This window comes from Chrysemys picta, chromosome 2 (genome assembly GCF_011386835.1).
Source record: "Chrysemys picta bellii isolate R12L10 chromosome 2, ASM1138683v2, whole genome shotgun sequence".
NCBI lineage: Eukaryota > Metazoa > Chordata > Testudines > Emydidae > Chrysemys > Chrysemys picta.
Window position 1 is genome coordinate 19,693,930 of NC_088792.1, and position 27,914 is coordinate 19,721,843.

Below are 27,914 nucleotides of genomic sequence, written 5' to 3' on the forward strand. Positions count from 1 at the left end.
TACAGGCTCTCCACTGCACTGCCCCTTGTGTAGTCCTTTGCACCCGTGCAGCATGCATGGAAAGCGTTACCAGCTTAGAATGGGAAAGCTTTGTACCCACACTGCACACTTTTCACAGGTGACTGTGACTGCACAAGGTGGTAGAGAATCGGGCCCTAGGTGTTTCAGGTGGTCAATATGGAATGAGACATAAGCACATAAGAACATAACGTATAAGAACAGCCATACGGGGTCAGACCAAAGGTCCATCTAGCCCAGTATCCTGTCTTCCGACAGTGGCCAATGCCAGGTGCCCCAGAGGGAATGAACAGAGCAGGTAATCATCAAGTGGCCCGTTCCTTGTCTCCCATTCTGGAAAACAGGGGAAGTACTTATTTTAAAAGAATCAAGGTGGACTTGAGGAGGAAATGATCATAGAAGGGAACTTAGAGAGAAGACCAATGGTTTGATGATTAGAATAGTAATAAAACAACAATCTGAGAATCTGAGACCTTAGTGTTTTCTTAATATACTCCTGAGGTTCCCCCTGCCCCGAGTTGGCAACAAAAATGTGCAGATTTTGCTATTTATAAAGAATAGCTCAGGTGAAAATAAAGGCAAATTTTATAAAAAGATTCACAATTGCATTGTCCTAGAGTAGTTTATATTACTTCTTAACTGCTATGGGGCTTGAAATTGGAGCGATAATAAGCGTTCAGCTGAAGCAATTAGTCTGCAGTTTTTGACTCCATTACCTTCACTTATGTCTGTCTTTGAATAGCTACGCTAAGATACTTAAAGCTTAGGTGCAGTATATTACTTGTCAAAAGTGAATTTACAACTTAGAAGTTGATTTATTGTTAACTTAGCTGAGCAAGTTACAACTATAAACATGGGAGTTGACTGGTGGTGAATCTATATAGTTTCATATTATGCAGAATGCATCTTGCATCTTTAATTTAGCATAATCATACACTATGACCAACCTCTCAACTCTTCTTGTGTAGAGCCTACAGGGACCAAATACTTAATCTGTGTATGGTTGTAAGAGTTAATTAGCATATATTAAGCCACATAACTAGGCTTGGGTATGTTGACAACCTTAAACTTTTACCTTTCCATTTTTATGGCCAAGAGCAAATAGATTATCCTATGACATAGCATTGTCCAGCTACTAACGGAGAGAAGCAGACGGCTATGGAAGGAAAAAAATATTGAAATTTAGCCATTATTAAAATGAGAGAGAGAGAGAGGGGGGGGGACACAAAGGCATTCTTTGTTAGCTCTGCAAAATTGGCTGCCGCAAACCAGAACTAATTCTATAGCTTGAAAGAGGCAATAAGAAGGTAGGTTCTTTGTTATACTTAATAGAGACCAGAGTGGTGCTTAATATTTAGAAACCCAGTGAAACTTTTTATTATTTTTGGTGTTCTGTAAATGTCAGTTTCTGTAGATGTCCCTGCATTGCTCATCATCACAGGAAATTTGTGTATTTCTTTCACTTAGGAAGTTCCGGCATTCACAATATATGCCAGTTCAGGAGAACCTAATAGTATTCAAAGCCTCTCTCTCTCTCTCTGTGTGTGTGTTTGTGTGTGTGTGTTAAATGTTGCAATGTGGTTGACACAAAAGCTCAACACACAAGTATTTCTTAGAATGTTGCTCCATTGAATGGAACGGCTTTCACAGATTAATCTTGGTGAAACTTAATCAGCACAGGATTCAGTTGCATTAAATCAGGGTCTTTTTCTGTGGTCTTTTCCTCTTACGGTGTAATACATGGTTTTACATGGATTATATTGATGCTTGATTTTATTGTTGCAGTCTCATTATCATTAGAAGTTTTATTACCCCACACTGAGAGTTAAACCACCCAGGTAAAACACAGAACAGTTGTGAATATAAAGGATAGCAAAATCCAAGGAGAAATTGATTGAAATAGCCCTGTAAAGTACTTAGCACATAAGGGTTGTCCATTAGTAAAATGTGTATTGATTAGTGAACCTTTTGACTTTCCTTGTTGGGAAGGTTGAAGATTTTTCAGTTCTTTATTGTTTAAATACTCAGCCATCCTCTGTTGGTAAAGCTCTTTCTAACTGCAACACCCTGTGGTATTTTTGTACAGATACCCCGTTCTGCTCTCACTGATACCCCTCCATCCTCATCTCCCCTAGCCCAGCTGTTAGTGGAGAGAGCTGTTTAGTGCTGATGCACTCTTCTCCCACAATCACTGTAAATGGCAATGCTTCTTGCTCTACCTGACACACATGGCCAAAGAGGGGAGCTGATTGAAAGAGGAACAACCGGTACTAAGCAGATTTATTCCCTGGGCAGTGTGTGGCTCCCCGGTCTGGCCAGATGTTTCAGGCAGAGAAGGCATTATGTGAGATTGCAGTAACAAAGAGAAAAGAAGGATAGTGGAGTAGCCCAAAACTTCCCAGATCCTCCAGCATGTTGGGAGAATTGTCCTTGAAGATTGCTCTAAAATATTAGATTCTATGGTATCGAGTCTCTTACTGGGGACATATGAGTATCATGACTTCACTCTGGGATCAGGAAAGAGACAGTGGACTATAAGGGAGCACAGCCTACCCTTGTTTAAAATACAGATGTCTTTGGTACATAGCAACACAAAGTTGGAAAACTTCTGAAGAGGAAATCGATTTAAGGTATGACGAGAAGCCTTTTGATCCAATAGTTTTCAATGGGTATTGGATCAAACCCCTTAGCAAGTTTTTTTACTAGTATGGAAGTCCCTCTGAAGTAAATTGGGACCATGAGTCTGACGAACAGAAGAGCTTGTTGCCAGCAACTCTACTTTCATCTGGATTCTGGGCTTCAATTCAGAGTGCTTTGAATATTGGAAATGATTTCTTCTCTATACATCTGACTCATTATATGGTTTCCTGGTCAAATAGTGAAACTATTTCTACTTCCTCCTCCCCTTCCCTTCCAAAAATATATCCCGCCATTATCAAACAGGGAGCCCTTTTTCAGTTTGATCAAGCACAGTATCACCCTCCATCCATCATTCTGTGTTTTTTTCCCCTTTGCAATAGGTTTTAAATCAGGTGTATTTTGTTTTTCTAAGGGTCAGTGAAATAATGTTTTGAAATAAGGGAAAGGTGAAGAATAGCACCCTTTTCAGCCACTCCAGATAGGAAGAAACCCACTGGGAAACTCCACCAATAAGACAAATGCTACTTTCAGCATGTGACCAATGTCTCTTTAATTTTCCGCTGCCTGAACTCGGTTGGTGTTTTGGCTAAGGACTGAAGGATCAGGACCATTGTGTAAATTACTTTACTGTATATCTAAGCATCTGTCCAGTTATTTGTAACACACCCATCACAATAGTACCTTGGTACTATATGAAAAGAAATCAGCATCACAATATTTCCTGCCAGGAAGGCAAAATCCTTCTAGCTTGCCAGGGCATTGGTGTGAGCTACTGAAAATCTGATCCTGCAACTGGCTCTCCATTGTTGTTAGTGTCTACTTGAGCCACTTGTATGATTTAGTCTGTCACAGGATTGGTGCCAGATCTGGACTCTCCAGAATTCACATTAAGGCAGATTTGACATGGTTGGGAATTTTTCAATAAACCATTTTTGCCCAAAATGCCCATTTGTTGAAACTGAAACTTTTAGAAAACAGGGTTAGTTTTAATGACTCTCCTGACTCAAAACTTTTTTTGGAAAAAATAATTTTGAAATTGTTGCAACATCCCATTTTGACTTTTTCAAAAATGGAGAATTTTGATTCCTCAAGTTGAAATGACTTTTGTTTTGAAATTTTAGTAATTTGCACTTAAAGGCTAGAAGAATTAAAAGGTCAAAATCAAAATGAGATTTTTGAAATTATTGAAACTAAACATTGTGATTGACCCGAACCAAAAAATATTTTGGATTTTGATTTGTGAAAATTTTGGAGATTTCACTTTTTGTCCCAGTTCTGGATGGGCAAATTTTCATAGGACAGGAAAACCATTTCCTACCCAATCCTACATAAATTATGGGGTTTTGTTTTGACTCATTATAGAAGAGGGAGCAATCTGAAAAAATTATTTTTGGATCCAAACGTAAGAAGTGTTCAACATCCTCAAGAGCTAGTATTTAAGACATGAAAGAAAACTAAGTTATTAAAGTGAGAAAATAAACATTAAAAACCCACTCCAGTTTGGAGTTCAGTCCAGTCCTTTTTTCCCTTGGTGTGAAGCTAAGACTTATCAAAGGTATTGTCTTCGTTCTGTCACCCAAACATTTGTCCTTATAGCCATCCCTTTGGCCCCTGTGCAAGGAGAGGGGGACTCGGAGCTGGAATCAGTTTGTTTGTTTGGACAGTACTTCGGCACCCTGAGAGAGAGATAGAATGTGGCTGTGATCTACTATTATATGGAGCGTTTTCTTTAATAATGTAGACAAGAACAATACATGTGCTGGAAACATATTATGCAAGTAGATATCGGATGAATATAACAGATCTCGATGAGCTCTCTATTGCTCCTGCATGTCCATAGTGTGAGTGAACAGAAGTCTACATACTTCATCCACACTATGTATACAGGTTGATTGTTCTATTCTGTTCATTCTATTCAGCTGCTTCTACCATGCTCATCACAAGTGCCCACAGGTTGCCACCTCTAATATCCAGCAAAGTCACGTTTTGCCATTTCTTCCCCTTTCTTGAGTAAATGCTTGGTGTCAGTTAAAGAGAAACCCTTCTTGTGGGTAAAAGGAATTAATTTGTTTCAAGCCGGGTATCAAATACTGTTTGTGTGTTTTACATTTGGTCGGTTGTTCATCGGCTGTAACGCATAACTTTTATTTATTTTTACTGCTGAAACGGTTGATAAAACAGGAAATGACAGGTGCTCTACAGAGACTGAATTTAGGTGATGCTACTATGTTTATATTTCATTACTTTTCACTGTCTTGACAGCTGCCATAGAGTTTCTTTCCATCCTACAACCCTTCAATAACCACATGAAGATTGGTACATGGCCTCAAGCCAAGAGACTATTGAATAGGAGGTTTTTTTATATTCTTCAGCAACGTGGACAATACAGCTGACTCAGAAAGATCAACCTCAATTAGATTTTCTTGGCGAATAATTGTCTTGGCAGAGTGAAAAAGTGAGGCCTAAGGTTGGAGTGCAAAAATGTGTGTGTGAGCGCTCCCTTGCTGCATTTGTGCATCCAGATGCAGTATTTGGGTGCACAAATAGTAGCAAGCAATTGCCCATGCATTCTGATGAAAGGATAGGAGAGGAAGCGGGAGTTGTCAGCCCCAAGTATTCAAAAAAATCACAAGCGAGGCCTTAAAAAGAATCTTGAGCTTGGTTTAAAAAACTGTTGGCTGGGTTCTGTGACGGAGCTCAGCTCACCACTGCGGCGCCTCCTGCTGGCTGTCCTAGGAATTAGCTCTGGTTCACCAATGCACCTTCATCTAGTGGCATCTTGCCGCTGTCGCTTCTGCCATCAGGACCCTTGTCGCTCTCAGAACCGCAGTGTCCTCTTCTGGACACAGCCCTCCGGCTCTATCCCGCTCGGTTCTCACCTCCCCCTTTTGAGGGGGGCCGACAGTGCTCCCTCCAGCCACTTGTCTCAGTGGCAGGCTGCAGTCCAGGGTCTAGCCACCTGTGTCAGTGGCAGCTGGGGCCATAGGGGTGGGGGACCAGCTTCCACACACCGCATCACTTCCAACTCCTGCCATCTGTTTCCCTGGGCCACTTCCCTGCAGCTCTAGCACCTTCTTTGCCCTTGTATCAGGGCCTCAATCTAGCAGCGGTCAGCCGGGAGCTCACTCGTACTCCCCTGTCACCACCCAGCACTGCTCGGACCATGGTGCTGTCTCTTCTCCCTCCTCCAGGGCAGCCAGTTCTCCATCCTCAAGCTCCAAGGAGTGACTGAAGCTGCTCTGTTCAGCAGCCCTTCTTATATGGCCCAACCTGGCCCTGATTGGCTGTCTCTCTAAACCTTCTCCAGATTGGCTGTCTCTACAAGCCCTTTCCTAATTGGCTGCCTCCTGCGCAGGCTCCCTGAGCTGCTTTAACCCCTCTTCTGCCAGTGTGGAGCAGATGCCCCACCACAGGTTCTTTTTATTTACCTTCGGGTGTTGGAAACATTTAGCTGCACTTGGGTCATATTTTTAGGCTTTTCTCTGCAGCCACTAGATGGTTTATGTATTTATTTTTAAATAAAAGTGGAGATTCTTGCCTGCAGGATCAGGGGCTTTAAGGAAAGCAACAAAAATTGTGAGACTGAGCAACACTGTAGTCCCTTTCCCGAAAGTATTGCTCTGAAGCCTTCCTGGCCCCCTTATATTCAAATGTTAAATTTGTTGCCTATTCCCTGGCTAGTGTCATTTTCCCTCTTTCTACTGTGTTGTTTGAGTCTTCAGCAGAGAGGAGAGCAGTAGAGGCAGGGATGAGATGGGACTGAAGTAGCACAGGTACCTCCCAATGCCTTCTCTAGTGACAAAAGGCCATCTGCCCTGCCTTCTTCTTACTCAGCTGGTGCTCAGGACGTTGGCTGGGGCTCTAAATACCCACGAGAGGAGTTTACAAATGGGGAATAGCCTCAGATTTTTAAGAAACCACATGCGGGGGCAAATCCTGCCTTCCATTATTCCTGTGCAACTCAGTCGAAGTCTGTGGCAGTGCTTGTTTAGAAATGGAGTTGAAGATATGGACACCCCTGGCTGGCATTCTGCATTTAAAAAAAAAAATTATATAAAAACCTGCAGATCCTTATTTAGACAGTTGGGATTTGGCATGAGCTGACCAATTAACTCAAAAATCCAGGAAAAAAATCAAATAGCTGTGGGAAACATTGAAGATAACAGATGAGAGAAAGTTGCCTGCAGAATCTTGATTCTACACAATAAATTATTGCAGTCAAATTGAACTCCTACCCACTTTTCCGTGGTATTAGAGAGCTGGAAATGATGCATATTTTGGCTAGGAGATCATTCACTATCTCTTATTGACAGGCAAGTAAAATTGGAACGAGGAAAAGCACTAATTAATCATTACTTTATGTAACCTTTACTAGGGTGTTATAGTCCTGACATTTGAATCCCACTTTGCAATGTTCATTTTAAAACAGTGTGTTTTTTATGCAATGTCATCTGAGGAAAAACATGCACAAGTAGTTGGAGTGGGATTTTCAAAGGCGCCTAACAGAATTAGAGGATCAAGTCCCACTGAAAATCACCGTCTCAAATCACATTTACTCATCGAGTACACCGTAAACTAATTTAAGATAGTGTATGCCACATACCCATGGGAGACATTGTTGAACCATGTGATAAATTGTTGGGCTCCCAGCAGCTCTTGTTGAACTCATTGGAGGCTTCTGCACGCTTGAAAATCGAGCCATTTATTTAAAAGCTTCAGTATGGACTTGGTAGCCCAGCTATTCTTGCCTATGAAGAGGGATGTTTTTAATAGTATTCTGGTGAATTGGTCTTTATTTCCTAAATAACTTCATTTTAAAAGAAACTAACAGCTAGCAAACTTGGAATAAATTAAATGAACTACTACTTCACACAACCGAGTGTATAGTCAAATTCTATCATCTAAATTTGGGAAAGGGTGGCTAACCTTACGGCCAGTAATAATAAAGATGACAAGGGGAACTAAATCCAGAGTTTCAGGGCAGAAGACAATATTGCTGGGTTTGCTTTTTTCTTTGCACCCAACTGGTGATTGTGGAGCTGCATTGCCATTTTAGTGGCAGCACAGTTATTTAAAAATTACAGTGGGAGAGGCCTTATGAAAGGGGATGCTTTAAAATAACTATTCGTATTACTAATACTAATATTTGAATATAAGTAAATGGCTATATTGCTGTAATATAGCCCCTTGCAGAAAGGTGTGTTATTAAACCAGCTCTCCTAGAAAAATATAAGTAGTCAGATAATAATATTTAGCATTTACTACCTGGAATACTTTGTCTTCAAATCGCTTTAAAACAAACTATTCCACATGATATCCCAGAGAAGTAGGTAAATTGTAATATCCTCAGTCGACCGATGTGGGAACTGAGACTCTAGGGGGAAGTGAATTGCCCCAAGCCACACAGCAAGGCTGTGGCATAGTTGGGAGGAAAACATGGGAGTTTCTTTCTCCCACTTTCATGCTCAAACTATGCGACCATGCTTTCTTTACTCCAAGTAACGCCCCTTGTGGATAAAGGATATACAGTAATATTTTCAAAAGTTCGTGAATGACTTTGGAGTCAAAGAACCTAAAGCTCTTTGGAAGAAGAGGCTTGGACTCCTAAGTCACTTAGACACTTTTGACATTTTTACCCATGATATTAATTTATTAATTCAGATTTCTATGTATCTTTAAATAAGATAAGATCCCACGCTCTGGGCACCTTTGGGGCACCTCTAGGGGTCTTGACAAACTTTTAGAACACTCTTTGTAAAATAGACTCCAGCAGTTACCCCGAGATCACAGTACCACTACAGCAACACAAATGATAAAGCTTCCATGTAAATCCCCACCAGAATTCCCCTACAGCTACAGCCTTTATCAATGTGAAAAGAACCTTCAGGGCATGCTACCAGACCTAACAAAGTCAGATTGTTACGTACCAAGGAGACTGAAATTAGCATGGAGTATTAATGACTGTAGAGTGCAGAAGCCCCAAATACGATCAGGCTCATATTCTGCTAGGCATAATCTAAGAGCCAATCCCTGCCCCAAAGATCTTGAACTGAAATTATTACATGTGCAGTGTGTCCACAGTGTTGTGTTTGTGAAGCTCCTAAAGTGAGAGAACCTAAAATCTCAGTCCTTGTGGTGTCTGGGCGAATTCTAGAGCAGTGTGTGGCTGTGTGTGTGGTGACAACAGAGCTGGGCGCACGTTCAGTCTGTCAGAGGTACTTACTGTACATGGCTCCTGCTACTATGCTATCTGAGCACCTCACAATCTCTATTGTAGTTAACCTGGCAACACGCCGGTGAGGTAGGGAAGTAGATTAATAGTTAATAAGGAACCATTGTGATCATCTGGTCTGAGTTCCAGCATAGCACAGGCCATAGGACTTCCTTAAATTAATTCCTGTTTCCCCATTTTACAGCTTGGGAACTGAGGCACAGAGAGTCTAAGCTAATTGCCCAAGATCACACATGTCTATGGCAGAGTAGACAATTGAATCCATGTCTCAAGTTTGGGCACTTCCCTAATCACTGGATGTTCCTTCCTCATTCTGAATTCAGTTTCTCACTTCCTTGATAGAGGCCAGGGCACTAGAATCTATGTATATGCCCAGCTCCCTTGGGGACTGAGTTAGTTTTGTGTCACTCTGGAGGAGTACCTGTAGACCGTCAAGTGTGACATTAGTGAGCACTTTGGAGAGAGCTCCTTTTAACTCTCCTGGTGGGCAGACGGTTTTGTTGATGAGAGTCATTTGGGAAGAAGGAAGCTTATAAGGCTTTCAGAAAGGCCCAGGTTTGACCTCCTAGCTTTTATAGCCTGGTGAGGTGCTCCCTTTTGTGCAACTTAGGAGGACATTTAGGCCAAGCAAGTGTGTGGAGGCTGATGGGGAAGGATTCCTAGCATTGACAGTAGATGGAGAAAAAATAATATTAAAAACATTTGATGGAGCGTAAATCCCATCACTTCACCAGAAAGCCATATAGCGTCTCTATTTCCTTGTGTTGACTTTGGCAAAGCTGCAAATAAAACTGGAGACAGTGTCTGCGATGAAATATTCTGAATGGGATTTTTTCCCCTTTGGCTCTATAAACAAAAGCAGTTGTAATGGTGGCTAGACACAACCTGTTTGCCCTCAGAGCAGCCACTCTGTTTTTAAGAAGAGAAGTGTTCTGGCAGTGGGAGGACTGTGATAAATGTTGTTTTGAGGAAATACTTTCCAATTAAGGAAGATAGCTCTTTGCCTCTAACTAATGATTGCAAATTACTCCCTTCTCCTGGCTTAATAGTTCAGTTTTAAACATACTTACAATACCTGCTTTGCTCTCCTGGTTGTTTGAAGAATTTGTACTCTTCTGTAAATGGTTTTAGGGTTGAACAACATTATTTTTTTCTTGTTTCCAAATTAGACTAATTGTCAATAATAACACCCTCCACCCCTCACTCCCCCAAAAAACCCTACCTGATTTTAATATACAGTTAAGGTCGTGAACACGTATTAATTAGAAATGGGGAGATGTGTTAGAACTGTAATTATAAATGTTTGAAACCTAGACAATTCTAATTTAAGGGTAAAGTTTTTAAAATTACACTTCTGGAAAGTCAGGATGGCCCTGCTCTGGGGCTAATTCAAGGTTGCTAAGTAAAGGAGGCTTTTGTCTGTAGGGCCACTGCCTCATTTCATGCAGAAGTTGGAAGGTGTGTAGTGGTTGAGGCAGGGGAATACAGGAGAAGAAGGGAGGTTCTTACAGTTAGGGTTAACTGAGTGTTAATTCAACTGAATGTTGCCATGCAGTTCCTGTGTGATGCTGGGCAAGTCACTTAATCCAAACTTTTCACAGGTGGTCACTAACTGTGTCCTCCTAATTTTCTGGGTGCCCGACTGTAGACCTTGGTGTCTGAAGAGCTGAGCACTCACCGCTGCAACTGAAGTCAATGGGAGCTGATCCCTGAGCACATAAAGTGCTATAAAATGCTAAGTACTCTGAAGAATCAGGTTCTAGGCATCTCAAATCAGGGACCCAGAAATCAGTGGATATGCTTGACCTTAATCTCTCTTTATGCTTCATTTCACAGGTTGTAAAATGAAGATAGTACCAACCCCTCAACTCATGGGGGGAGGGGGGGAGGGTGGAAATAAATCCATTGTGGTCTGTGAGACACAGATAGAATAGTGATGCACAACATTTGGAAATTAATTAGGAAATTAATAATGCATAGAGTTTAAGGCCAGAAATCTCATAGACCTGGGCATGGGTGGTCAGGCTTAGTGGTCAGAGCCGTGGTGGTCAGGAATCAGAAGTCAAGCAGGAGGGTAGGAGCAAGGCTGGGAACAAGGCAGGCATAGAGGAGTGATCACAGCTGTGGGTGTAGTGTTCAGCAGCCCCTGCCTAAGTGCCCAATTTGCTGAGCGGCATTGCCAGGCCTGCTCTTAAACCCAGCAGTAGCAATCTGGCCAATTAGGGATTTCAGCTGCAGTTAGCTAGCTGATCCCAAGCCCAGATGCAGGCCCACACTCCTAACAAGAAGGGACCACCAAATCATCTAGTCTGATCTTCTGTATCTCACAGGCCACCAGCAGCACCCAACACCCGCACACTAAATCAAACAACCAAAATTAGTCCAAAGTATTGGAACCCTCAGGAGATAGATTATTATGTGCCATAGCCTGAAAATAGGAGGGATTGAGGTGCACCGGTTCTCAAGGGCACCATAATGGCAAGGAAATGATTAATCAAGTGAGATTGTCATGGGGTTCAGAGTGCAATCCACACCAGTGAGGGGTGTGTCACCAACCTGCCCTGTAACCTTGCTGCAACTCCTAGCCTGTGATGCTCACAGCCAGCCTACAAGCATGCAGGTCACACCTGGAGTGTCTGTGTGCTGGACAGCCCTGCTTCAGCAGCTGTGATCCCCATCAGCCTGCCCACAGCCCCACTCTGACTTCCACCAGCCTTGGTTACAACCAGCACGGTGACTCCAGCACACTCCCACTCCTGAATTTTCCCTACACCATGTGCTCTGCAATATCCAGCCCTCTGCTGGACAGTTCAGAAAAATAATTATGTTTGTTTGTTCCTTGTAAAGAGACAAAAGCACATCACAGCTTCCTAACTGGGGTAAATCCACCCTTCCCTGCAAACGAAGCACTGAGTTGATTTTTAGTAAAAAAAAAAAAAAATTATTAACAGGACGTAGGTTAATGATGCCAAATAAAGGAAATAATGTTAGAAAGGGTTACAAGCAAATACAAGTGAAAACAAGTCTAAAACATAATCTAGAAAGGTACACGCTTTGTTCAAGGTGGTTTTGCTTCTTCTTTCCAGCTGTGGCTGACTTTCCACAGAAGTACCAGATGCAGACTTCCCATGTCTTCCTAGGTCAAAGATCTTTGCCTGAACAGTTTTCTCATTTGTATTTAATTTCAAGAGGCTTCAATCCCTCCTTGGTTGAAGGACCCATTTTCTCAGTTTGCCAGAGCTCTGGCCTCTTGTGTCTGTCTAAGGATAGGTAACTTCGGGATTCTCTGCCCCTCCGTTTTCACAGTCCAGTAAATCTTTGGGAAAGCATTTTGCTCAAAGTTTATTGACCTTGCTTCAAGAGGCAGGATGACCTCATGCTGTTCCTCCCATCCTGTGCTCTTCTCATCCCCCTGATGATTTCTATGTAAATGGGGCCTCCCTGCCCTCTGGCATGGGGATGCCCATAGGCTCACACCAGCAGAGCACATGGTTTGGGAAAAATTCAGGGGTGGGAGTGTGCTGGGGTCATTATGCTGGTTGTAATCAAGGCTGATGGAAGTCAGTGTGGGGCTGTGGGCAGGCTTCTGGGGTCACAGCTGCTGAACCAGGGCTGTCTAGCACACAGACACTCATGGTGTGACCTCCATGCGTATAGGCTGGCTGCGAGTGTCCCAGGCTGTGAGTGTAGCTCAGAGCTACAACAGCAGGACCTTTCAGGCACCCCAGGTTACGGGGCAGGTAGTGACACACCCCCTCACTGGTCTAGATTGCACTCTGTGACAGAAAGAGTCCCAGTTAATCCAGGCAAGTGACTTGTTCTCTATGCTGCAGAGGAAGGTGACAACCCCCATACCGCACTCTCATTCTGCCCTGGTGGAAGATTCCTTCCTGATGCCACGTATGGCGATCAGTTAGACCCTGAGCATGTGAGCAAGAAACAGCCGGGCAAGCACCTGAGACAGTATGCCCATCCCATCCAGTGTCCCATCTCCAGCTGCAGCCATCCTTGAAGCTTCAGAGGAAGGAGACCAAGCTCTGCCCCCAGAATATATGGTGGGGGGGAATCCCTTCCTGCCCCAAGTGGGTGAACGGCTGAAGCCCAGAAGCATGAGCTTTTAGAAAGACATATACTGGAAGCAACCTCCAGGACTGCTGAGCTCTACCATCTTAAGCAACCCTGTCATACAATCACATTCATAAATTTGACTGACTCTCTTGAAACTAATTAAATTGTTTGCTCTCACAACTCCTTTTGGGAGGCTGTTCCATGTCATCACTCCTCTAATGGTTAGAAACCTTTTAATTTCCAGCCTGAATTTGTTCATGGCCATTTTGTATTTGTTCTTGTGCCAACATTGTCCATTAGCTTAAATAGCTCTCCACCCTCCCGGGTGCTTACCCCCACCCCCAATGTATTAATGGAGAACAGTCATATATGCGTCTGACGAAGTGGGTATTCACCCACGAAAGCTTATGCTCCAATACGTCTGTTAGTCTATAAGTTGCCACAGGACTCTGTCGCTTTAGTCATATATATATTTCCCCTGATCATCCTAGTAGCTCTTCTCTGCACCTGTTTCAATTTGAATTAATCTTAGGCTATGTCTACACTACCCGCCGGATTGGCAGGTAGCGATCGATCTATCGGGGATCGATTTATCGCGTGTAGTGTAGATGCGATAAATCGATCCCCGATCATTCTCCCATCGACTGCTGTACTCCAGCTCAGCGAGAGGTGGAAGCAAAGTCAACGGGGGAGCCATGGCAATCGACCCCACGCTGTGAGGACGCGAGGTAAGTTGAACTAAGATACGTCGACTTCAGCTACGCTATTCTCGTAGCTGAAGTTGCGTATCTTAGGTCGATCCCGCTACCCCCCCCCGAGTGTGGACCAGGCCTTACTTGAATATGGGTGACCAGAGTTGTTCATAGTATTCCAAATGAGGTCTTGCCACTGCCTTGTACAATGGCAAGAATACTTTTCTGTCTCTTCAAAGAATGCTTCACCAGGGACATCCTAGGGTCACATTTGCCTTTTTCACAGCTGCATCACATTCGTGGCTCATTGTCATCCTGTGATTGACCCCCACACCCAAGTCTCTCTCCAACTCTGTCACTTCCAACTGATGAGCTCCCAACTTGTAGCCAAAATTCTTATTATTAGACCCTAAGTGCATGACCTTGCACTTTGTATATTGAATTTCAACCCATTTCTGTCACTCCAGTCTTCAAGGTCATCCAGATCTTCCTGTATAATTTTCTGATCTTCCTCTGTATTGACAGTGCCTTCCACCTTTGGATCATCAGCTAATTCTGCCTTCAGAGCAGGGTTTGAATGGTGTGCAGTAAATAAGGTCTAGGGCCACACATTGAACGAGAATAAAACAAAATAGTGAATAGCTGCTCATTGAGTACCATCTGTCCTGTGCACTGAATGAGGCAGGGGTCCTGTGGAAAAAATAGTATGTGATCATGCACTTAAAGATTATTATAATGCATACATTCAAGGAGTCTGAATTAAGCTTGCACAGGCAACTGTTCCTAACTTTTGAGTGCTTGACTTTGCAACTTTAACATTCTTTTTAATGTGTTTTTTGTGGTTAATATTCAACCAGGGTGAATTTTTTCATAAGCACTCAGTGTTAGCCACACTCTTCTGCCATTAAAGTCCATGCGTGTTTTACCATTGACTTCAGTGGAAGCAGAGTTAGGCCAGTGTTGAGTGCGTTTAAGATCCCACATGATGACTGTAATACTGCTGAACCATAAGTGCTCTGAAAAATACACTGATAGAAAATACCATAGCTTACTTCAATGTGTGAAGTCTGCAAAGGACTTGTTACTCCTAAGAGCTGTTTGATTTCTCTGTTAAAAAGCAACCTCATATGCGATATGCTAAAATTAGTTGTTGGCAGTGTTTACTGTTGTTTGCTATTGCTTAACATGAGTGTACACAATTTCTCATATTAACCTTGAATGCAGACTTTCAATAACCTGACTCTGAATTTTAGCCTCATTGAAGTAGCATAGAGTATTTTGTTTGGTATGCATAGGTTTAAAGGACCTAGGGTACAATTTTATTATATTATACTAGCACTGCAAGCCCCAAGCTAGACCAGAGCCTCATTGTGCTAAGTATTGTACCTACACGACTCTGAACAATTTACAATCTAAAGAAACACAAAATGGGAGAAAGGAAGTACAGTATTTCTTATTCCTGTTTTACTCTGGGGGAGCTCAAGTAAAGAAAGATTAAGTGACTTGCCCAAAGTCCTACTGGAAGCCTGAGGTAGAGCCAGTGATTGAACACAGATCTCCTGAGTCCCGTGCCGATGCTTTAACGTCAAGACCCTTGTTCCTCACTTTTCCTTTAAGAACATCATATTCAAAGTTGATGTATATGCTAAGCTATCTCTGTATCTTATTACATTTTTCCCCCAACTCTTTCAGTATGCAATATACTTGAGAATATTAGGATAGTGGCAAACGGTTGCCTCCCTCTACCAACAAGACATAAACATTTTATTAAAGCTAATGTTAAAAAAAGTATAGTATACATAGGTTGAGAAAAGAGTGTCTGTACATCTGGGTATAGTGCTTAGGTTATCCACAAATACAGAGTTTGTTTTTAAAAGTCATATGATACATAGAGTACATAATCAGCAATAACCCAAATGTAGGTGAATACATTTAAGAATACAGTTTAGATATTAGTATCCAAGTATTCGGGTACATCACTCATGAGAAGTTGTACAGAGATTTGGTTGTGGAAAGCAAAATATATCAATGAGTGAAGATTGCCCTTTAGTAATTGAGACTTAGGGTAGGTTGTCGATTTAGGAAATACAATCTCTCCGACAAGTCTTTCAGTTACTTTCTTATTGTGCTTCTCATCGACACTCCGGCTCATCCCTCCTGGTATTGTTGATGTCCGGTGATGTGTTCTATGTAGATGTCCCTCGGCCATCTGATGGCGTCCGACACCATGAGTGGCCACATCAGCCGAGTGTAGCATCGACCGATTCCGCGTTCTCACAACACTCACTCATTATTGGGGTCCGACGATCAGTGTGTCTGTCTGAACCTATAAAAAACAACAAAGAGTCCTGTGGCACCTTATAGACTAACAGATGTATTGTAGCATAAGTTTTCGTGGGTGAATACGATCAGTGCGTCTGACGAAGTGGGTATTCACTCACGAAAGCTTATGCTCCAATACATCTGTTAGTCTATAAGGTGCCACAGGACTCTTTGTTTCTTTTTACAGATCCAGACTAACACGGCTAGCCCTCTGATACCTGTCTGAACCTGGTAACCCCTAACTCTCAAGGTGTCGGCCAGAGGGGCTTATTTCTCCACCTTTCGAGTTCGGGCATTGTGGAAGGCCGGGGACCTGTTCTTGAAGGGAACTGTGATGTCCACCATGATGATCTTCTTCTGATCCTCATTGGTGATGACGATGTCCGGCTGCAGTTGGCTGTCAGTTCCGGGGATGGTGGGGTTCACAGCAACTTTCCCTACGGGTGATGGGATGGCTCTGACCAGGCGATCTTAGATGGCATTGCGTCGCAGCTGCCAGACTCTAGAATGGGGCTTGCAGCTAATACACAGGATGTGGGGTAGTGTCTCATTGGCATAGCCGCACTTCCTGCATCGCTTGTCCCAATTCCCGTGGTGAACAGCTCCGTTCAACAGAACACAGATGAGCCAGGCCCTGTGGATGAACCTCCGGTTGGCAAATCGGCTGAAGCTGCCCCCGGGGAGGAAGTGGTTGCTGGCATCCCACTTGCATGTCACCTCGAACGCCTTGTCCTGGTCCGGCTTCCGCTTCAGGTTTTCAACATACTGGCAGCAGATGGCATCCTTCAGGGTCCTCTCCAGCATGGTTCTAGCTTTCGGACTGAGGATTGTGTGGTCCGTGTTCTTCACATTATTATTTTTCCCATCCCACCTACCACATCCCTCTTTGTACTTTTAAACAATTGTAAATCAGAAGGTAGTCAGTGCTGACGCTACAGCAAATGACTGACTACACAAGAAGGAAAAAGTCACAACAACATATAAGTTCATGCATTGATTTTTTTTTGATGTCATGCAAACATTTTCAACATTAAGAAACAATATTAATTATTACTATTTTGTTATGATTTATTGTACAATGCAAGAAAAACTTAATTTTCTTAAATATGTGTTACAACTGCAAGTAGAACTAGTCTTTACTGTGAGGCATCACAATGTATATAAGACAAGGTCAACTCACAGACTGCAGTGGTCAGCACAGTATGGGGAGGAGATGAGCAGCCCTCAGTGGTAAAGAACAGTGTGGTGGGGCGGTGCCCCACCCGCTGAGAAAAAGGGCTGAACCAGGCCAGAGAGGCTGTGCCCACCCACAGCCAATCAGAGAAGGCCTGGGGAGAGCCAATCAGGGTGGTGGGGGGGAGGCAGCTAATCAGGACCGGGCTAGGTCCTATATAAAGGCTGCCCAGCTAGGGAGATGCAGGCACTCTTTGGCCGGCAAGGGAGAAGGACGGGCTCCTGGTGAAAGGAGCGGCACCTTGGACAGAGCAGTGCTGGGCAGGCTTGGGGGAGCAGATAGGCGCTCCAGCCCATTACCTGCCAGGCTGCAGCCCAGCTGCAAAGGATCAGGAAGGTGCACAGGGCCAAAGGGAAGTGGCCCAGGGGAACTAGGCAGGCGAGAGGGGAAGGAAGAAGGACAGAGGGAGGCTGCCGCTAGAGGGTACTTGGGTCAGGGCTCAGAGTAGCAGGCGGGCCTGGGTCCCCCCCCTTCTCCCTTTGTACTGCACCTCTGGCCTTTGCGAAGAGGGGCCGAGACAGACCGCAACTGGCCCCTGAGATAAGGGGCTAGACTACAGGGTTGCGGTTGGCCACCGAGGCAGGTGCAGACAGAAGGGCTGCTGTTACCAACACTCCCCCGGAAGAGGGAGAGACTGGACTAGTGGGCACTGCTGGAGGGCAGTGTCCTGAAGTAAATGGAGACTGTCCGGAGGAGGACGCCGCTGAGCTGGAGCCATGCAGGTCCCAGGGCAGCAGAGCTAATGATGAGTCCGACACCATGTGTCAAGGACGCTCCGCAGCGGTTGAGATCGAATTCCCGGAGCAACCAGCAGGAGGCGCCAGCGGTGATGAGTCGAACCCCATCACAAACGGGTTAAGGACTATTTAGAAAAGCTGGACATGCACAAGGGTGCTGAGGGGATTGGCTGATGTGATTGCACAGCCATTGGCCATTATCTTTGAAAACTCAGGGAGATCGGGGGAGGTCCCGGATGACTGGAAAAAGGCAAATATAGTTCCCATCTTTAAAAAAGGGAAGAAGGAGAATCCGGGGAACTACAGACTGGTCAACCGCACATCAGTCCCTGGAAAAAATCATGGAGCAGGTCATCAAGGAATCCATTTTGAAGAACTTGGAGAAGAGGAAGATGATCAGGAACAGTCAACATGGATTCATCAAGGGCAAGTCATGCCTGACCAACCTGATTGCCTTCTATGATGAAATAACTGACTCTGTGGATATGGGGAAAGCCTTGACTTTAGCAAAGCTTTTGATATGGTCTCCCACAGTATTCTTGCCAGCAAGTTAAAAATGTATGGATTGGATGAATGGACTATAAGTTGGATAGAAAGCTGGCTAGCTCGTCGGGTTCAACAGGTAGTGATCAACGGCTCCATGTCTAGTTGGCAGCTGGTATCAAGGGGAGTATCCCAGGGGTCGGTCCTAGGGCTGGTTTTGTTCAACATCTTCATTAATGATCTGGATGATGGGATGGATAGCACCTGCAGAAGGTTTGCAGATGACACCAACCTGGGGGGAGAGGTAGATATACTGGAGTGTAGGGATAGGGTCCAGAGTGACCTAGACAAATTGGAGGATTGGGTCAAAAGAAATCTGATGAGGTTCAACAAGGACAAGTGCAGGGTCTTGCACTTAGGACAGAAGAATCCCATGCACTGCTACAGGCTGGGGACCGACTGACTAAGTGGCAGTTCTGCAGAAAAGGACCTGGGGATTACAGTGGATGAGAAGCTGGATATGAGTCAACAGTGTGCCTTGTTGCCAAGAAGACTAACAGCATATTGGGCTGCATTAGAAGCATTACCAGCAGGTCGAGGGAAGTGATTATTCCCCTCTATTCAGCATTGGTGTGGCCACAACTGGAGTATTGTGTCCACTTTTGGGCCTCCCACTACAGAAAGGATGTGGACAAATTGGAAAGAGTCCAGTGGAGGGCCACAAAAATGATTAGGGGGGTGGGGCACATGATTTACGAGGAGAGGCTGAGGGAACTGGGCTTGTTTAGTCTGTAGAAGAGAAGAGTGAGGGGGGATTTGATAGCAGCCTTCAACTACCTGAAAGGGGGTTCCAAAGAGGATGGAGCTAGGCTGTTCTCAGTGATGGCAGATGACAGAACAAGGTGCAATGGTCTCAAGTTGTAGTGAGGGAGATCTAGGTTGGATATTAGGAAACACTATTTCAGTAGGAGGGTGGTGAAGCACTGGAATGGGTTACCTAGGGAGGTGGTGGAATCTCCATCCTTAGAGATTTTTAAGGTCAGGCTTGACAAAGCCCTGGCTGGGATGATTTAGTTGGGGTTGGTCCTTCTTTGAGCAGGGGGTTGGACTAGATGACCTCTTGGGGTCTTTTCCAACTCTAACCTTCTATGATTCCATGATAATTTAACACCTAGTATAAGAAGTGCCTGTGCTAGCCACTGGAAGCTGTCCAATTTGGCAGCCTAAAATGTGCTTTGAAAAAATACCTATTAGCTGTTTCCTCCAATGGAAGCAGCATTGCTCTGCTATATTTTTTTTCTCCATTGGTCTGCTGCTTCGTATCTACCATATAGAGTTGGGATAAAGCTAATGATAATACCTAGCACTTCTCCTTTGCAAAGCACTTTACAAACATCATTATCTTAATTGCTCTTCACAAAGCCCCATAGTAATATGGTTCCCACTTGCCAGATGGACAAATTGAGATGCAGAGAGGTTAAGTGACTGGCCCAAGGCCAAGGTGGGAGGAGTCGATTCAAAGATGGATTAGAATTCAAGGAAAATGAGTAACTCCCATTGACATCAGTTGATCTCACTTACTTGAAACGGAATTATATATATCCTGCAGGAGATATACTACTCAACTTCTCACACCATTAGACTACTGCTCTCCCTCTCTGTGGCTTTCATTAGCCAGTGAGTAGAAGTTCTATTTCTATTATTATTTTATTTATTTGTATTGTGGTTGCACCTAGGAGCCCCAGTTATGGATTAGGACCCTGTTGTGCTAGGCGCTGTACAAACACAGGACAAAATACTTAGACAACAGGTGGAGATAGACAGGCAGTGGAGCACAAGGAAATAATCAGACAGTAGAGCCTGTTTTCCTCCCAGGAGAGGGAACAGGGTAGCAGATGTGTGATAAGTGTTTTACAGTGATCTATTAAAGAAGGTGATCCATAGCTAATAGCCTTGAAGAAAGTCCATAAAACTACAGATAAGTGAACAGAAACAAATGGACCTCCCATGTGAAACTGAGCACTAGTTTGGAACACAATGTTGTCTTCAAAGGGACTTCAAGTGGAATCCCTTCCCCGTCTTCGATTCAAGAAGAAAATCCAGAGTGCAGCTCAAAAAGGTCTATAATAGGGCTAGATAATCTAGGTAGTGGAGACACTACAATGCTTAATGCATGAAATGGCTACAGAATCATAATTCAAAGGGTACGTCAAACACTCTGCTTTCATTATTTCTCCTCTCCAGATATTTAACCCCTTCCTCTGCTGTATGAGTTTCAGAAATGTCCTATTTTAACTTGCTCTGAAAGTCCTAATCAAATTATGACAATCCACAAGACTGTGAGATTTTTAAATGCTAGGTACAGAATGAGTTCAAGTAAAGCTTCCAGCAAGCTGAGAGTCTGATCTTGCCCCACATAGGCAGGTACATGCCACTGTGCATCTTATAAAATTAGCCACCAGCCATGTGTGCAAAAGAACAGTAGCTGATTTCACATGATGTGCATTGATGCATGCCCACATCTGAGAGATAGGCCAAGCTCTATATGTCTGTTAAAATTCAGCAGAATGAAATCTCAGTCCTTTATCAACCACACATCAAGGGTTATTTCTGCAAGAGGCAAGCTTTCCACTGCCAGAATGTGTTGCAATTAGGTGGCTGAATTCTGCGCTTTAGTGCACACCTGTCAGGGCTGGCTCCAGCATTTCTGCCGCCCCAAGCAAAAAAAAAAAAGCGATCGGCAGTGGCAATTGGGGGGAAAAAAAAAAAGCCGCGATTGGCGGCGGCAGTTCAGCGGCAGGTCCTTCGCTCCTAGAGGGAGTGAGGGACCTGCCGCCCCCGAATTGCCGCAGGTGCCACCCCTCTCCCTTGGCCGCCCCAAGCACCTGCTTGTTAAGCTGGTGCCTGGAGCCGGCCCTGACACCTGTGGTTCTTGTAGTCATCCTTGGGAATGCTACGCATACATCTGAAGGGAGAATTCAGCCCATCATCTCTAAATGCCTTTTTCAAACAGCTGATTTAATGAGCTGCAGAGTGAAAATTCTGCTTTTTATTCATCTCACAAGAGATTTTTGTAAAATAAAGGGAGATTTCTAGTGCAAACTGAATTATTGTCATGCGTTACAAAGATCTGTTCAGTAATAAAAGAAATTATTACAAGATATGGATACAATGTGTGGCTAGAACTTTACCAATTTCTTCTGAAACTTTAGTTATTTACTTAGGGCTAGATTGAGACTTTACTCCCCATGCTGACTAAGAGACAGTATATAGCAGCGCCCTCCAGGAGAATCCCCGGGTAGGAATTGTGACTTCCCCATACATCTGGAGGGACGTAACTTACTGTAGCCCTAAAAAGGATTGAGTTTTACCTCTCCTTTTGTGCTGTCCCACGTCTGCTAGCTGGTGAATTCAAGGGTCTGTAGTGGCCCAAGGTTCTACCCAGAGACGGCTCATGTCTACCGATAGTGGGGTGGGGCACAGAGTCAGGGCAGCTGGCTTCAGCAGTGTTACTGAGCATGCTCAGTCCATGTGAGCATGCTCAGTACAAGCCAAGCAGCAAAGGGAGGTGGGGACACGTGCCCCTGTATGCCCTCCCCACACGTCACCTCTGCAGGCCACGATCCACCTTTCTCTACCTCCCCGTCACCCAGTTGTGTCAGGGAGTTTACAGAAAGTAGATTTTGCTCCTTTGCACGGCTGAATAAGACAAGGTCATTATCTAGCCCATAATGGATTAAAAATTGGGCCATCAATGGGAGTATTTAGTAAAGTGAGCAGGATTTGGTCCGTTATCTAAAGTAATTGGTATAAATGCTCCAGTAATTGGTATAAAACCCTCTCTGAACAACTTCAACAAAACCCTCTAACCAAGCCACTATAAATACAGAACAAGTGTTAATCTTGGAAACTTGGATTACGATGCATTTAATGAGAGACAGAGAGAGAATTCAGTTTAACCAGTAATTGCATGTCAGCTCCATCAAATGTCTGGGTTATTTAAAACGCATCTTCCACAGCAAGTGATATCTGGAGCCATTAAAGCCTGCTATTCGACACACTGTTATCCCTTTTAGTTACTTTGATTTCTTCACTGACTCTCAGATTCTTTCCCATTTGCTTACATTTCTCACTAAAACAGCATATTAGCTGTCTTCCATAAGATCTTGCACGTCGGTGTTACTTCAGCAAAATTCCATCTCTTAGGGGGCTGCTCTAGATGGCATTTTTGCAACTTTTAGCCAAGATCTAAATTGTTTTCTTTTACTGAAACCCAAATTGTTCCAAGATCTGGGTGTCTTGTGAAGCACTGGTGGAGTGGACTATGTGGGGGTAGTGCGGAGTTGCGTTGGCCCAGGTGGTAGCACTGGGATGCACTCGGCAGACAGGAAAAGCAAGCCTACTCTCATGTCTCTTTGGGATGGTGCAGCATTCTTTTTTCTCTGCCCTGAGTCTGCTCTTCTGGCCAGCACATAGATTTGGATGGAACTTCCTCCCTGCATCCTTCAAGATGCTTTGTGAACCTGAGAGCGCTAAGAGGGAGCAGCCCCTATTATCAAGAGAGCACAGGAACTACAATTGTGATTGGCCTCTGGCTAGGAATATAACGGGATGGGTGAGTTCTTGCAGCATTTTCCCATGGGGCCATTACCAATCGAGCCCCAAGGAATTATTTATTAGGGTACAACTCTGATCTCAGAGAAACAGGGATAGTTATCCATGTATCATGATAAAGTAGATTTGTCTGTGCTGGTTTTTGTTACAAACTACATTCTCCTCCTCTCCATACATGTGATATCAGAAGTTACTGCAATGCATTAAAGATTTTTTTTTTCTGTTCAGTTTTCTTAATAATGACAGGAAACTTTTGCTAGGTTTTTAAAAAAATATTTTTACTATGATTTTTGAAACACAAAATTAGCTGCCCATACCCATCTAGATTCAGTCACTGCATCAACTCAGTCCAGTCTCTTGTACAATACAAGCCCTTGTCACATTAAGGATCAACTTGGTTACAATTAAAAAAAATACTATATGAAACATGAAGGTTTCTATAGAATGTCAGTCTTACAAAGATTTCTTTATTTCCCTCCTACATCTATTACAAACAGTGTTATATTTCTCACTTAGTAGCAGGTTGGGTTTAATTTTATTACATTTGAAAGTGATATGAAGCAAAAATTCACTGTTCCAGCCCCTTGTGGCCAAGTGACCTGAAAATGCCTGCATCCATTTAAACATTCCCAACCTACTGTACCGAGCCTAATTGTTTTCTGAAATTACACTGCCAATTATAACCAATGGTATCATTAATCACTGGCGTCATTATTAACTTAAAGGATTCGTCTGGTGAGCTTACAGTATATTTAAATTGCACAAAAAGCAGTTAGACATTTTTTTTCTAAATAAAGAGCTTGTTGCAAATGTCTAAACAATTATGTAATCAGAATGACTGTCTGGCCCTGGTGATTAGTAATGGGATCATCTTTAGGGGCCAAATGTCGGTCCCACTGAATTCAAAGGGAATGTTAACATTGATGTCAGTGGGCTCCCAGTTTGGCCTTAATGACTGCCTTGAAGTTAAAGCCTGAATGGCCTTGAACATAAGTCATCATTACCCTGTAGTTATTCATTAGTTTTGTGAAATGAGTTGGTGTCTTCAGTTCAGTCCCTACTAGGATTATAATTACATTTTCTTCCAGTCTCCTATAGAGATCAGCCATTGTTAGCTAAAACAATAGCAGTGATCATGGATTGATCTAATGCCCACTGAAGTCAGTTGAAATCTTTTCCATTGACATTGGATCAAGTGATGTATGAGCCAATGTATAAAGTGTCTTCTTCCCTGGCCACTTGCTGTTCTATAGGTCAATTCTACAGAGTGCCGAGCACTCCTTGGAGTGGTTGAGCATACTCAACTCTATCTACAGTGGACGTTGAGGGTACTTGGGTACCTTGTGGGAAAGCAGCCCCTCATACATTCTCCCATTGGTGTCGGTGAGAGCAGAATCTGGCTCAGACTGCCAGTATCTGTGGAGCAACCTGTTTGTATTAATGATGCTCAGGATCTCAGCACTCAGTACCTCTCCATGCTGCCTGACCGCAGTTCGAAAATGGTGCTAGCTTTCAAGAAAGAGAAGAATTATGGAATGCCAGGAAATGAATCATGGGAGCTGTTTAGTTTGACCCCAAATCCCAGAATTCCAGTAGGTTCTGGTCAGCATCTCACACTGTATCATGAGAAAAATCCCAGCGTGCACAGAGCCCAGTGTCAGAACATTGCACTATGGGATATCTGCCCAGAGTGCTGTGAGGTAGTTTTGAAAAAGTCCAAGGCTATGAGGACACAACAATTCACAAGGGAAGTCACTTAAACCAGCATAAACAAAGCATGTGGATGTACTCTTTCGTTATAGCTATTCCATATTATTTATAGAGGGAAAAATTATTTCAAACAAACTTCTCTGTGTAAACAAGGCCTTGGACACTCTGTAAAACTCAGCCTGAAGGAATGAAATTTACTTAAAGATCTTAAAAGAACATATTGCCCTCTAGTTGGAGTGGTCTGTGTATGTTTGAAATGTTACATGAACATCTCTTATGATTTGGGTTTCTATAGGCTCAAACGTGTAACAGTTTCAAAACTTGAGAAATCCCAAAACAAGGAGTGGCCCCCTGAGCATCATGCTTGCCAAAATTAGTTTTCCTCAGTGTAATTTGCCTCACTTCTTCCTCATCCCCCATCCATTGCCACGCTCTGTTACAGCAGACACACATCTAGTTCTCTTGGCTAAAATTCATCAACGCTCTTTGGTTCAGTGACTGTTCTGAATAAATGATTCCATTGAGTTTTGTATGAATTTTGTTTTTATTCATATACTCCTAATTAGAGATCTGCTCTGCTTTGATTGTACACGTGACAAAGTTACATCCTCATACACCATCTGTTTGCTACCACAGTGAGAGATTTCCTTTATATATGAGTGCCACACGGATTACTCCAAGAGTTGCTTCTTTTGTGAGGTCCTTAGGCAGTAAATCAATAACCACTGCCTCAGAGAGTTTACAGTCCTGAGCCCTGAGCCTGCAATTGACTCCGTGTGGCTGGACCCTTGTGCCCACGCAGAGCCCTTTTTGACTTCCTTGAAGCTCCACACAGCAGACACCACTTCAAGATCAGGGCATAAGACCTTACATTATTCATATCTATGTTGCCGTGCAGCTAAAGACCACAACCAGGTTAGGCCTGTAGTGTAGGCTCTAGTACAAACATATGGCAAGTGACAGTTCCTGCCCCAAAGATTTATAATCTGAAAGACAAGATTGGATAGGGGGATGATACAAATAAAAAGGCAGAGGTGGGGTGGAGGAAGATTGTGCACATCCTATTAGTATTTATTTGTTACCTTTATGAGCACAAGGATAATAAATATTAATGATAGATGCACAGTACTTCTAACCCAGTGGAGCAGTTAAAATTAAAGTGCTATTTGTGTTCAGTAACTTCAACAAGAAAATGATATTTTTATCATCAGGAATTAGCTCCAGTGGGACAAACTTGGTATACTGGGGACACCTGTTATCGCCTGCATTGTTATGATTCTCTGTGCGTGTTGATGCTTCTGAGTTCCATCACTTGCAAATGAGACAATGGATTTCCAGATAATGTGTCACCATTAGCTTAAGTTTTCACAGTCTGTTAATAATACACATGGTTCAACTTCTGAACTAATTTACTTCTTTATTAAAGATAAAACCAAAGAAGCATTGTGTGCCCTTCCTCGCCCACCACTGTTGGCTTCCTTCCCATTTCTAGTTACATAAACATATTAATTATACATTGTCTAATGACTAAATTATAAGATGTTATCACAGTTGTGGCTTTTTCAAGCCTTTACCTTACTGGTTGTACATCATATTTATGCGTGCTTTACTCATGCGAGAAGTCCCCTTAACTTCAGTGTGGTGACTTTCATGGTTAAAAATTACTTAAATATGGGTGGCAGGATTGGGTCCATATTTTTAGTGGCATTCAAACAGACCATTTTACTTCAACGTCCATCCAGTATCTGCGGACAGAAAATGTTAAGTTACCCATGAAAGATAGGAAAACAGATCCTATTCTGTTTTAATTTGGATCTTACATATAGAAAATACAGACTACTGGAACTTTAAAGTACCATCTGTCCTCCAGGAAGGAAGTGTCTCAAGATTAGCCGTACTGTAAATTCAGCAATCCACTGCAGGACAAGCAAAGGATTTTACAAAAAGACATGGTCCCTTTTTAGCTTCCATCTGATGTATAATGTAGACATGAAAGGTTCTTTGATTTATTTTCTTTGTACATAGATACATTTATAGATGCATTTTCTGCTTGTTTTTTTAGCTTACAGATATCAGGAATTCCCTGGTTTTGTTGGAGCCCATGGAGGCGGTCTCAGGGGTGCTTATTATGAGCTCTCACACTTTAATTGAAAGGATCCAGACTCTTTGCTCTCTAACAAAGGCTTCCTGCCCTGAAAATGTTAGTCATAAAATAAGAAGTTTCACTTGTTCTCTGCTCATCAAAGTCACCATAGAATCTCAGGAGGTCATCTAGTCTAACTCCCTGCTCAAAGAAGGACTAATCCTTAGACAGATTTTTGCTCTAGATCCCTAAATGGCCCCCTTAAGAATTGAACTCACAACGCTGGGTTTAGTAGGCCAAGCCTCAAACCACTGAGCTATCCCTCCTCCCATGCGTCAGAGGAACCTGAATTTCTAATTTTAAAAAAAACCAAGCAGGCAAGGGGAAAACAAACAACTACCCACCTTGTCAGGCCTTCTTCATACATAAAGAAGCATTAAAAGAAGTTAAAACTCCAATTTAATTTTCCTTCAGTAGGTCGCAAGTAAAACTCCAGAACTGCATGTGTCTGTATTCTACATGCACGGAAGGCTTTCTATTTATATTAGATCTAAATAAGGAGCTCCCAGTTCATATATACTAACCAAAACTTCTTTGTGCTTTGCGTATTTATCTTACAAGGTATGTGATTTTTTTAACCTTGTCTTCAATACTTCGCTGTTTCTTCTGGATGTTTTGGACATTATTTCAAGTATTTTTCAGCTTATTTACTGAATTTTTAGTATGTTTGCCCGGGTTTAAGGACCCTTTAACAAGCTACCAGCTGCGGTTGAATTCAAAGACTTAGGCTGTTAATATGGTAGTGTGGGTTTTCTTCACTGTGACAGCAGGTGTTGGCCTCAGGGCACTAGTTGAACAGGCAGTGGAGAAGGGGTTGAGATTAGGTGCAAGTGTGAGTGTTGGTTTGTATCTCCTGGTGTTCAGAATTTATTTGGAGACTATTTTTTTCACCCAGCACATTTCAGACTGGAGAGTTTAATTATTTTCTCTGCAGTGATGCTCTCGGTTGTAACTAACTGCTGGCATTTCATTCTCTCCTTCTGCAAAATGGTTATGGCTGCTTATCCTATAGGCTATTTTT

General features: G+C 43.1%; 1 protein-coding gene across 6 annotated transcripts in view; it reads left to right on the forward strand.

Annotated features, from left to right (window-relative positions):
• DPP6 (dipeptidyl peptidase like 6) overlaps window positions 1–27,914 on the forward strand; it is a 783,790-nt gene that overhangs the window by 411,886 nt on the left and 343,990 nt on the right. The gene's annotated exons all lie outside the window — the stretch shown is intronic.